General features: G+C 33.3%; 1 long non-coding RNA gene across 3 annotated transcripts in view; it reads left to right on the top strand.

The window, feature by feature from the left end:
• LOC132429178 (uncharacterized) overlaps window positions 1–11486 on the top strand; it is an 83984-nt gene that overhangs the window by 39670 nt on the left and 32828 nt on the right. For 2 of the 3 annotated variants that reach the window (XR_009520307.1, XR_009520305.1), the window contains exons 2-3: window positions 3419–3552; window positions 4079–4201. This is a non-coding gene — a long non-coding RNA (uncharacterized lncRNA). Of the gene's footprint in view, window positions 1–3418; window positions 3562–4078; window positions 4202–11486 lie in introns of all 3 variants that reach the window. The other variant, XR_009520306.1, reaches the window with a different exon arrangement.

Here is an 11486-nt window from a genome sequence, read left to right as displayed (position 1 = left end):
TGCCTACCAATGCAGGGGACACGAGTTCTAGCCCTGGTCCGGAAGATACCACATGCTGCAGAGCAACTAAGCCCGTGCACCACAACTACTGAGCTTGCATTCTAGAGCCTGCGAGCCACAACTACTGAAGCCTGAGCGCTTAGAGCCTGTGCTCTGCAACAAGAGAAGCTACCGCAATGAGAAGCCTACGCACCGCAACAAAGAGTAGCCCCTGCTCGCTGCAACTAGAGAAAGCCCGCACACAGCAACAAAGACCTAACACAGCAAAAAATAAAATTAATAAAAATTTTTTAAATGATATTATTCCTAGATTGAGCTTTGCAATTTGGGGAAATGCATTGGTGAAAGATTTTGAAAAAACGTTAAAGATATTTTTTCTCCTTTTTTGACATTTTTGTGGAAGTATAATATATATGCAGAAAAATACACAAATCAGAAATGGGGGGATTAATTTATAAATTTAACTACACCTGTAACCAGCACTGGCTTGTAGGAACAGAACATCCTAGCAGCATCCTAGAAAAATCTAACATGTAATCATCTATTCATTTCTCCCCCAGGGTAATCACTATTCTGATTTTTAATATTATAGATTCATTTTGCCTGTTTTAAACTGTACATCAATAGAATCATATACTTTTGGTATCTGGCTTCTTTGGCTCAAAATAATATATCTGAGGTTCATCCATGTTGTTGCAAGTAGGTGTAAATCATTCATTCTCATTTCTGTAGAGCATTCCATTGTTTGACCATATCGTATTTTATTCATTCAACTCTTGATTGGGATTTGCGTTGTTTCAATTTTAGGGTAACTTATGAATAGTGCTGCTATAAACACACTAATATATGTCTTTTGGTGTGCACATTTCTGTTAGTTACACACCCAGAAATGGAGCCGGTGGGTAGTAGATTATGTTCACTGTAGTTTTGTACTACCAAGTAATTTTCTAAAGAGTTTGCTAACAACTTATATACCCACCAGCAGTGTATAATGAGATTCCCTATTACTCCAATTCCTTGATACCTGTTGCTATGATCCCTTTTATGTTTTAGAATGTCCCTTGGGTATTCAGTGAAATTTTACTGTAGTTTAAATTTACATTTCCCTGATAACAAATGAAGTGGGACACTTTTCATTTGCTTTTTGGCCATTTATGCACATCCTTTTTTATAAAGTAACTCTTCAAGTTTGCTTTTTTCTACTGATTTTAATCAACTTGTAAAATTTTCTTTTGCTATTTTTTGAGAACTAGATATTTATCAAATATATGTGCTTCAAATATCTTATTCCATTCTATGTATTGCCTCTTCATTCTTATGACCCATCTATTGATGGAAAAATGCTCTTAATCTTCTTCATACATTGCTATTTATTTTTTATTTCCTTTTTAAAAAGTATTTTAAAAATTGAGCATGAGATGGCTACGCCTAATCCAAGTTCAGGAGACATTCTCTATGTTTTCTTCAAAAGTCTGTATTAATTTACCTTCCATAACAATGTCAGCAGCATATCTGGCATTGAATTTTTGTTGTCATAAGAAGAACAAAGTTCCTTTATTTCCTGTATGGAATCAACTTACCTAGCACCCTTCATTTTATTTTTTTGAATTTAATTTAATTTATTTATTTATACAGCAGTTCTTATTTGTTATCTATTTTATACATATTAGTGTGTATATGTCAATCCCAATCTCCCAATTCATCACACACACCTCCCCCACGCCACTTTCCCCCCTTGGTGTCCATACGTTTATTCTCGACATCTGTGTCTCTATTTCTGCCCTGCAAACTTGTTCATCTGTACCATTTTTCTAGGTGCCACATGTACGTGTTAATATATGATATTTGTTTTTCCCTTTCTGACTTACTTCACTCTGTATGACAGTCTCTAGATCCATCCATGTCTCTACAAATGACCCAATTTTGTTCCTTTTTATGGCTGAGTAATAGTCCATTGTATATACATACCACATCTTCTTTATCCATTTGTCTGTTGATGGGCATTGAGGTTGCTTCCATGACCTGGCTATTGTAAATAGCAGCACCCTTTATTTAAAATTCTACCCTTTCTCCATTGTACTGTGGTGTCACCTGTTTCATGAATCAGTTTACCATGTATGTATGCATCTTTATTGTGTTCCATTGGTCAATTTGTATATTCTTGTTAAATTACCACACTCATTTGAAAATTATAATTCTATAATAGAAATCAATATCTTATACTGGCTCACTTTGTTCTTCTTGAAAAATACCTTGGCTATTCTTGGCCATGAAAATGTAATTGTGTCCTAGTTTACCCTGCTGATGTGGGTGATGGAATGAAGGATGCAGAGAGGTTGATAGAAGTTATAGAGCCAAGCCAATACCCTGAGAAAAGAAAGGTGTTTTTTTCTTTGTTTGTTTGTTTTTTAATTTCAATCAAGTCCTCTTTCTCAAACATAGAAGAGGACATACTTCAGGTCAGGCATGCTAGTTTGTATGTGAGCTGAGTATGTGAGTAGTCTCTTCTAAAAGTTTTGGGTTTTTTTGAAAGATTTTTTTTCCTTAGTATTCAGACATATTTTCCTTTAGTTTTCCCCCAAGTAATCTATAATGTTTCATATATACAATGTTTTTATTTAAGTTGAATTGAAGCCAATTTAGGGATAACACTGTGAAAGGAAGGGTGGTTTTCCCCTGGTGTTCTGTCTCTAGAATAAAATTTCACAGCTGCAAAGAAATTTAGAGACAATTTTCTGCCTTCGATCTTAGCATAAGATGAAATACAGAACTTGAGGAAAGGGCAGAATTTGAGGAATCTGCAGACTTTAAGTTTGAAGATTATACTCAAGATTTTATTTGAGGAACTACTAGTCAAATGTCTCATTGGTTATTATTAGTGGCAGGGCACTATAAATTCGATTGCAGAATATTCCATGTTAAGATAATAAATGGAACTGTCAGAGGTGGCTTTTGTCTTAGCTTTAAAACACATTAAAGCAACACTAGTTATATTTATAGTACTGGAATGGAATCACTTCAGCATACTGATTTCATTTCTTCACATGTCAATAACTAACATTTTCATTTCCTGGACTTAAGCCAATCAGGAAAGAAAAATAGAATACTCATCATTTATAATAAATCATTTACCACTCAGTCAAGCAAGTAGGGTTGTATATTACTTTCTATAGCTGTCAGAAGCTTTAATTATTAATACAATTGCATCTTGGGTTATGAGGGCTTAAAACTATGGGGCTGATGATTTCTGAACTTCCATAAGTGACTTCAAAAAGACGATAGAAAGCTATAAGTACATTTTTATCATTCTTGTTTTTAAGTTCTCTCATTTGATACCCAATAGTTACAAGATAATTGTTCTTCTGTTTTTTGCCAAAGGCTTTTAAGTTGTATCTTTTCTTTTGTTATTGAATCCCAGGGTTAGTTGGTCTGAACTCAGTATTTCAACTAGCTCCACGCTGAGAACTACACTTGAATTGGTTCTGTGAAATGTGAAGGAAACAAAGACTGGATACATTGTCATTTAAACTTTCACTAGCCTGGACCCAAAAGGTTAGAAAGGTATTTTCCATATTCCAGTTTAAATGGGTATGTAAATAATATTTTAGAGACAAAACATGTATAATATACTATTTATTGCAAATATATGCAAATTATAAAGCATGATAAATTATTTAAATTTGGGGAGTAAGGACAATGTGAAGAGCATGACCTTTAAATACCTTACTAATTGTTTAAAGCACCCAATAATCACTTAATTTTTTAGGAGAGTTTACTTTATTTGATTTGACTATTTGCTGTTAAGGGCTTAGACTACAGAAGTAACATGTTAACTTGTATACCTGTCTAGTGAAAATAATAACTTTCTGGTAGAAAATAGAACTCTAAAGATTACAATTTTATTGCCCTAAGCTATTAACCAGTTTGATCTAGTACACATATTTTGTACTATCTTCCCAAGTGGATTATAAATACTCTGTTCCTAAAAATATCATTTGAACATGCTTATTAATTAGTAAGCTGCCTAAGTCTGACATATAATCACATTTTAAAGTGTTTATAAATTGTATTTTGACAGTTTTGGAGAACGCACCAAAAGTTCAAAGGACTCACCTGCCAGAGACAATTAAATCGTTTTGTCTGAAAAGCACACTTCATGGACTCAGGCAAATCTTTTCATAGCCCCTGAAATGATTCTCAGGTAACACTAGGACCTTACTTTCACTGACTCTATTTCTCTAAGTTTGTGTTCTTTCTTGTAATCTTGATTTTTTTGGTTTCTTTTTTTTCTTATTGAGTGTGTTATTTTGTTTGTATCTTGCCTAACTCATGGTCATGTCCATGCCTTTTCCATAAAAAGGCCCAGGGACTTATTAATCTGTATCTCATCCTGGGATATACTACGTTGTCTCATCTGTATAACAAAGAGAGCACTGCAGATATGTGTCAAGCTGATTTGTACACAGTTGATAATTTATTCCATTATGAAAGCAGCAAAGATTGTATCCTGGTTTATGTGACCATTTGATGATCTCAGGCAGGTGGATGATGGGATCTATTCTTTGTTGGATAAGAGATGACAAAGGATCAAGTTTTTTTAGACTATTTCATTTTAGTCTATTTGTGAGATTTACTGCCCACTGGAAAGGAGAACGGCTCTTTGAGATATGAAACTGTGATTTTTTTATGCTTCTGTGTTTACTTTGACTAGGGTAACCTCTAAGCTTTCTGTAGGTCTGTCATCTGTAAATAGAAAGGGTCTTGATATCTCCTTGTATGAATGTGAAACATTTTTTCTATGTTTAAAAGTATTAATAAATTAGATTAAAATACCTCTTAAAATAAGAATATTTTAATTGGTTCATAAATAAATGTATATAAATTAAATATTCCAACATTTCCAGGAGATAAACTAAATTTCTAATACTTTAATCATGCTCAGTATTTCTCAAAAGTGTGCTATGAGGTCAAAACTATTTTCATAATAATATTAAGACATTATATGCTTTTTTATTCTCACTTTTTATGGGAATATAGTGGATCTGTCTAGATGTTGCATGATATTTGATGAGAATATTTTTCAGACAGCTAATGGAAAATGTTTTTATGATTGCTAGAATTTTTAAGGTAGCAGCTTTTGTATGTAAATACATGCATATTCAGACATTGACTCAGTATATTCTCAGTAATATTACTATCCTCTTACTAGCTGTACCTACTGCTATCTCCGTAACCCCATCATTGTCCATTTTTACTTGACAGAATGATAAATAGACATGTTTATTCAGATTTGGATATTTAGCACATATTTTCTTAAAAGTGAATACGTACATCTATTAAGTCAAGGAAAAACTGACAGCACTTGTTATTAAAAATTTTTGAGCTTTCAAACAAAAATTATAATTTTGGAAAACTTGTATCTGTCACCATGATCTTAAGAACTTGCTAGTAGTAAGAGATTTTTCTGATGAGATCACTGGTGATATTAACTAATACAATTTCTGATATCATATGATCAGTTGTGTTTACATTTGGAAGATCTGTATAATCCAGTGAACTAATATTTTCCAAATGACCAATGGAAGATCTTATAAAAGGAAGGACAGAGAAATGATCCATTCAAAAGACAGAATACATCAATGGATTTTAAAGAAACAGTATGAAAAATTTACTGATATGATATCAAATTCCACATTGCAAATAACCTTTAGAAATAACATATCATGTTTTTGAAGTAGTATCAAAGGAAAATATCTACAATGATCTAAAAAAGCTATTCAAAATACTCTGTTTTTCTAACTACATATCTAGTGAGGATAGATGTTCTACATAAACTTGACAGGTTGAATGCTGATATATATTTTATTAAGGAGATCTATTTTATTAAGGAGATATTAAAGTATAAAATAATCCCATTCTTCTCACAATTTTATTTTGGAAAATACAGTTTAATAAATAAATCGTGTTTAGACATTAATATGTTATGGATTTATTATTGTTATTTTTAAATAAATTAGTAAAAAATATTTAAAATGGCTAATACAGTAAACGTTTAGAGATAAACCCACCGAAAACACTTTAAGTTTTTCAGATATTTTTAGGAGTTGTAGAGAGTTCTTGAGTCCAGAGTTTGAGCACTGATGGTATTAGTCTTTCAAGAAAGAAAGAGTCAGAAACTGCTAGCTCAGAAACCTTCTTATATAAGATTGAAAGTTCGTATTAGTAAGAAGAACCCTTGGTTGAATCAGACTAGTTTGATACTTTCAGTTGAAAAGAGGAGAGGGAAAATCACTGAAGTCAAAAAGCACTATAGGAGCGCTTCCCTGGTTGCACAGTGGTTGGGAGTCTGCCTGCCGATGCAGGGGACGCGGGTTCGTGCCCCGGTCCGGGAAGATCCCACATGCCGCGGAGCGGCTAGGCCCGTGAGCCATGGCCGCTGAGCCTGCGCGTCCGGAGCCTGTGCTCTGCAGTGGCACAGGCCACAACAGTGAGAGGCCCGCGTACCGCAAAAAAAAAAAAAAAAGCACTATAGGAGAAATATAGTGGAGAGAATTTTTCTTCTTGGTTAGCCTCAAGATGAAAGAGATAATAATAAAGGCTTTGACATTATACAATTTGAGATTCCTTGACGACATTTTGAGACAGAAGTTAATTCTCTTCCTTCAGAATGTGCTCAATACTGTATACTCAAAGAGGTTTATATGGTTAATTAACGCTTCTTGTAGCCCTATGTAAATAATTAAGCCAAAGCCTATTGGGACTATCTTTTTTTTTTTTTTTTAACATCTTTATTGGAGTATAATTGCTTTACAATGGTGTGTTAGTTTCTGCTTTATAACAAAGTGAATCAGTTATACATATATATATGTTCCCATATCCCTTCCCTCTTGCGTCTCCCTCCCTCCCACCCTCCCTATCCCACCTCTCTAGGTGGTCACAAAGCACCCAGCTGATCTCCCTGTGCTATGCGGCTGCTTCCCACTAGCTATCTACTTTACGTTTGGTAGTGTATATATGTCCATGCCACTCTCTCACTTCGTCACAGCTTACCCTTCCCCCTCCCCATATCCTCAAGTCCATTCTCTAGTAGGTCTGATTTTGTTTCTTTTTATGACTGAGTAATATTCAATTGTATATATGTGCCACATCTTCTTTATCCATTCATCTGTTGATGGACACTTAGGTTGCTTCCATGTCCTGGCTATTGTAAATAGAGCTGCAAAGAACATTTTGGTACATGACACTTTTTGAATTATGGTTTTCTCAAGGTATATGCCCAGTAGTGGGATTGCTGAGTCGTATGGTAGTTCTATTTTTAGTTCTTTAAGGAACCTCCATAATGTTCTCCATAGTGGCTGTATCAATTTACATTCCCACCAACAGTGCAAGAGGCTCCCCGTTTTTTCCACACCCTCTTCAGAATTTATTGTTTGTAGATTTTTTGATGATGGCCATTCTGGCTGGTGTGAGGTTATACCTCACTGTAGTTTTGATTTGTATTTCTCTAATGATTACTGATGTCGAGCATCCTTTCATGTGTTTGTTGGCAATCGGTATGTCTTCTTTGGAGAAATGTCTATTTAAGTCTTCTGCCTGATTTTGGATTAGGTTGTTTGTTTTTTTGATATTGAGCTGCATGAGCTGCTTGTAAATTTTGGAGATTAATCCTTTGTCAGTTGCTTCATTTGCAAATATTTTCTCCCATTCTGAGGGTTGTCTTTTGGTCTTGTTTATGGTTTCCTTTGCTGTGCAAAAGCTTTTAAGTTTCATTAGGTCCCATTTGTTTATTTTTGTTTTTATTTCCCTTTCTCTAGGAGGGACTATCATTTTTGTGATCAAGAATAACCTTTGGAGACTATATATTATCAAATTGGCAGGGTCATTAAGAACAATTGTTTACAACTTGGAAATAAAGCAGAAATGTGGACAGTATATTCTTTCAAATTTATATTGAAACTTCTGCAACAAATGACTTAACGCTCTAGAAAAATGTAACTGTGGTTGATGTTGCTATTAAATAAAGGCTCACACACTCATAAATTACCTGTTAAACTTGTAGATCTTATCCAATAGAATTGCAAAAAATTTCTGTCTAGCAGAAAAATAACTCCAAAAGTTATGTACTGTCCTGTAGGTCATTAATCATTTTTGTTGCTAACTAAGTAGACTATTTTAGAATGCCTTTTACAGTGGACTTATAATCATTTTTCTTCTAATTCTTGTTTGAACCAGGTTTACCATCTGATCAGTTCCCTCCTTCATTAATGAACTGAATAAAATCTTTCTCATGTTTTCATTGTATATGTGTCTGAAAATCATTTTTTTAACTTTTTGAAAAAATGAACACTTTTTAAAGGTTTGCATTTTGCTTTGTAGAAATATTTAATTGCTATATCACCTGTGAATGCAGTGATATGCGGGGACCACTGAGTATTGGCACCAAAGAGCCTATTATTTGCACGTTTTCCCAATTTCACTTTCAGATCTGCAATGTTGCTAGTTAGAAAATCAGCCATGATGGCAGTATTTACACCACAAAAATCAGTATAAACTAAAAATCATGACTTTTTGTTTTCTGAAGAGCCAATTTACCATCACACCACTTTATGCATGTTAAAAAAATTGCTTAATTTTGCTTATGTTTGAATTTTAAAATGGTCTTGTACTTTCTTTTTTCACTAAATACGTTTCTTAGAGTTATCTGTATTGTTGCATCTAGTGGTAGTTCACTCCTTTATCCTGATGTATTATATCTATATGTGAATATTCTATTTATTCATTCCCTTACTAATGAACTTTTGTGTTGCTTCCAGTTTATGTTGTTACAAACATATTGTAGAGCTATAAATACCAATGCACATTTTTTAAAATACTAGTTTAAATCTTATTCATTTTCCTACTGGTTTTCTTTATTTTAAATTCATTTGTGGGATATTTATACTTATATATTATAGATATGTGGAATATATACATATATATGTATGTTTTATATATATATACATTGTGTGTGTGTGTGTGTGTGTAGCTTTTGAGCTATATTTGTTGCAAATAATTTCTCCCACTCTGTGGCTTGCATTTTCATTCTCTTGGCAGGAGTCTCTTAATGAATTCAAGTTTTTAATTTTAATGTAGCCCAGCTTATTATCTTTTCTCATTAAGTTTAAAAATATTCTTTGTGCTTATTTTTAAAAAAGGTCTTGCCTATCCTGTAGTCAAAAGCATGTTTTACTAAATAATCTCCTAAAATACATATTTTTCACATTAACATTATTTTACACATCTCTTGAAAGCGTATCACAATTTTTTCTCAAAAAATCTGAAGTAGGATTACGTTCCACTTTTTTTCCCATGTAGGTAATTTTCCAGCAACTTTTATTGAGAACTTTATTATTTGTCTATCACTCTGCAGTAATACATTCAAGGGTCCACTTATATGTGAGTTTGTATCTGAGTGTTTATCTCTTTATTCTTATGCCAATGTGTATTGCCATATTTATTATAGCTTTATAATTAGTCTTGGCATTCAGTAAAGGAAGTCTTCTCATCTTATCCTTTCAAAATAAATATTTGGTTCTTATTGACCACTTATAGTCCCAAATAAACTTTAGTTTTACCTCGTCAAATTTCCCCAAATTCTTATTGGATTTTGATTGAAATTGAACTAAATCTATGGGGGAAAGTGTCAAATTAAAAATATTATCTTCTGCCTAATAAATCTTGCATTTTATGAAACACAACTTTTATGGGTTTCTGTGTAGAAATCTTTTACATCATTTGTTAAATTTATTCCCAGGTTTATAATATTTTTGTACTATTATAAATGGTATATGTTTTTACATTTTATCCTATATTTGTTGTTAATACACAGAGTGAAATTGTATTTTTTTAGAAATTTGTTTCATATTATCATCAAACAAAAGTATATAGAATATTTTCCTAGAGAGAATTGTACTTTAGATATTAAGAAAATAATTTTGCTAATTAATTTTGAAATCATTGCAAGTTCATTAGCACAAAACAATCAAATTCTAGGATTATTTCTTAAATAGGGTGATATGCAAGAAAAATTAACAGTAATATACTATACAGGATATCTGGCTTAGGTAGTATCCATTTATGTACCATAAAGCCAGAATAATTTCAAGAAAATAACTTGCTGTTTGTGGTTCTTTAAAAATCTACCAGTTTTCACAGGTTTTCAATCAGACAATTATGTTGATGTGTTATTTGTTATGTTTTTGAGATGAGGAAGACTAGAGGTGAGTATGTAGTGAAGAAAGTATTTGTGTTACTACTTGTACATAAAACTTGAGATGCTTATTAGACATTAAAGAGGAGATTGCAAGTAGCTTGAAACTCATAGAAAGCTTGCCAAGAATAAGAATTTAAGAGTTATTGGCTTATGGATGGTATTAAAACCTATGGGTATGGATGAGATCACAGGAAGTAAACATCATTTTCATCAGTCTATTCACATTTCCTTACCTCATTGTCAGTATTTCCACACAGCTCACGCACCTATCATTCAGTAATGTTCATCCCAGTTCATGTAGGTGCCTAATTGCTAATTACCACTGAATTTAACAAAATTGTTAGGGGACAGCTACAAAACAAGTTCAGTTAAAAGGCATTTGCTGAAATCTCTGAGCTGTAATAAACATTGCATGCTTACTGGTGTACTAATAAAGGTCTAGTTTTACTAAAATAATTTAATTTTCTTTCCCCAGAAAGAGTTTAATAAACATTTGGATTAAATTGGCAGCTTAAAATACTCTGTATAATCACGACTGCAATAGGAAATGTAATTGTGGTTCTCAGGAATGAAGTGAATAGTTATCAGGAAGAATAGAGAATATATATGGAGAAGGAGAGAGATCCCTGGTGCTGAATAAATGATCCCTGTGAGGTCAGGAGTTAGTATTTGAAAATCAAGATTTACAGTGCATTTGTATTAATGGCACTTTCTTCTATTACTTTGTTCCAGATGCAGAAATGAATTGAATAGGGGATGAGTGAAAGGTGCTGATGGTTTTCCTTCCATTCCTTTGGGAAGGAAAAACCATTTTGTAAATAAAATTTCCCCAGTTCAACTCCTTATTGGACAAGATTTTAATTGCTAATGAATGGGAATTTATAGACAACTGTCCTAATGATAGGTGAGATATTGTTACCAAACCAAACTTGCCTGCTTGCAGTAAAGCCAGTCTACTGATACCAAGTCATGGTGAAGGAGAGTACAGCATTTATTGCAAGACATCCAACCTGGGGCCAAGCAAGGAGAATGAGCAGCTCATGCTCAAAAGACCTGAACCCACTGATGGCTTTCAGGGAAAGTTTTTTAAAGGCAAGTTGAGGAAGAGGGCCACAGGGTGCCTGATCAACTTGTGGACATTCTTCTGATTGGTTGGTGGTTAGGTAACTGGGTGGTATTTTGGGAGTCAACATCATCAACCTCCTGGTTCCAACAGGTCTTGGGTCTACATGCT

Source organism: Delphinus delphis, chromosome 8, assembly GCF_949987515.2.
Source record: "Delphinus delphis chromosome 8, mDelDel1.2, whole genome shotgun sequence".
NCBI classification, from domain to species: Eukaryota; Metazoa; Chordata; class Mammalia; order Artiodactyla; family Delphinidae; genus Delphinus; species Delphinus delphis.
The sequence above is the reverse complement of the archived record's forward strand: the minus strand, read 5'-3'. Positions and strand labels throughout refer to the sequence as shown.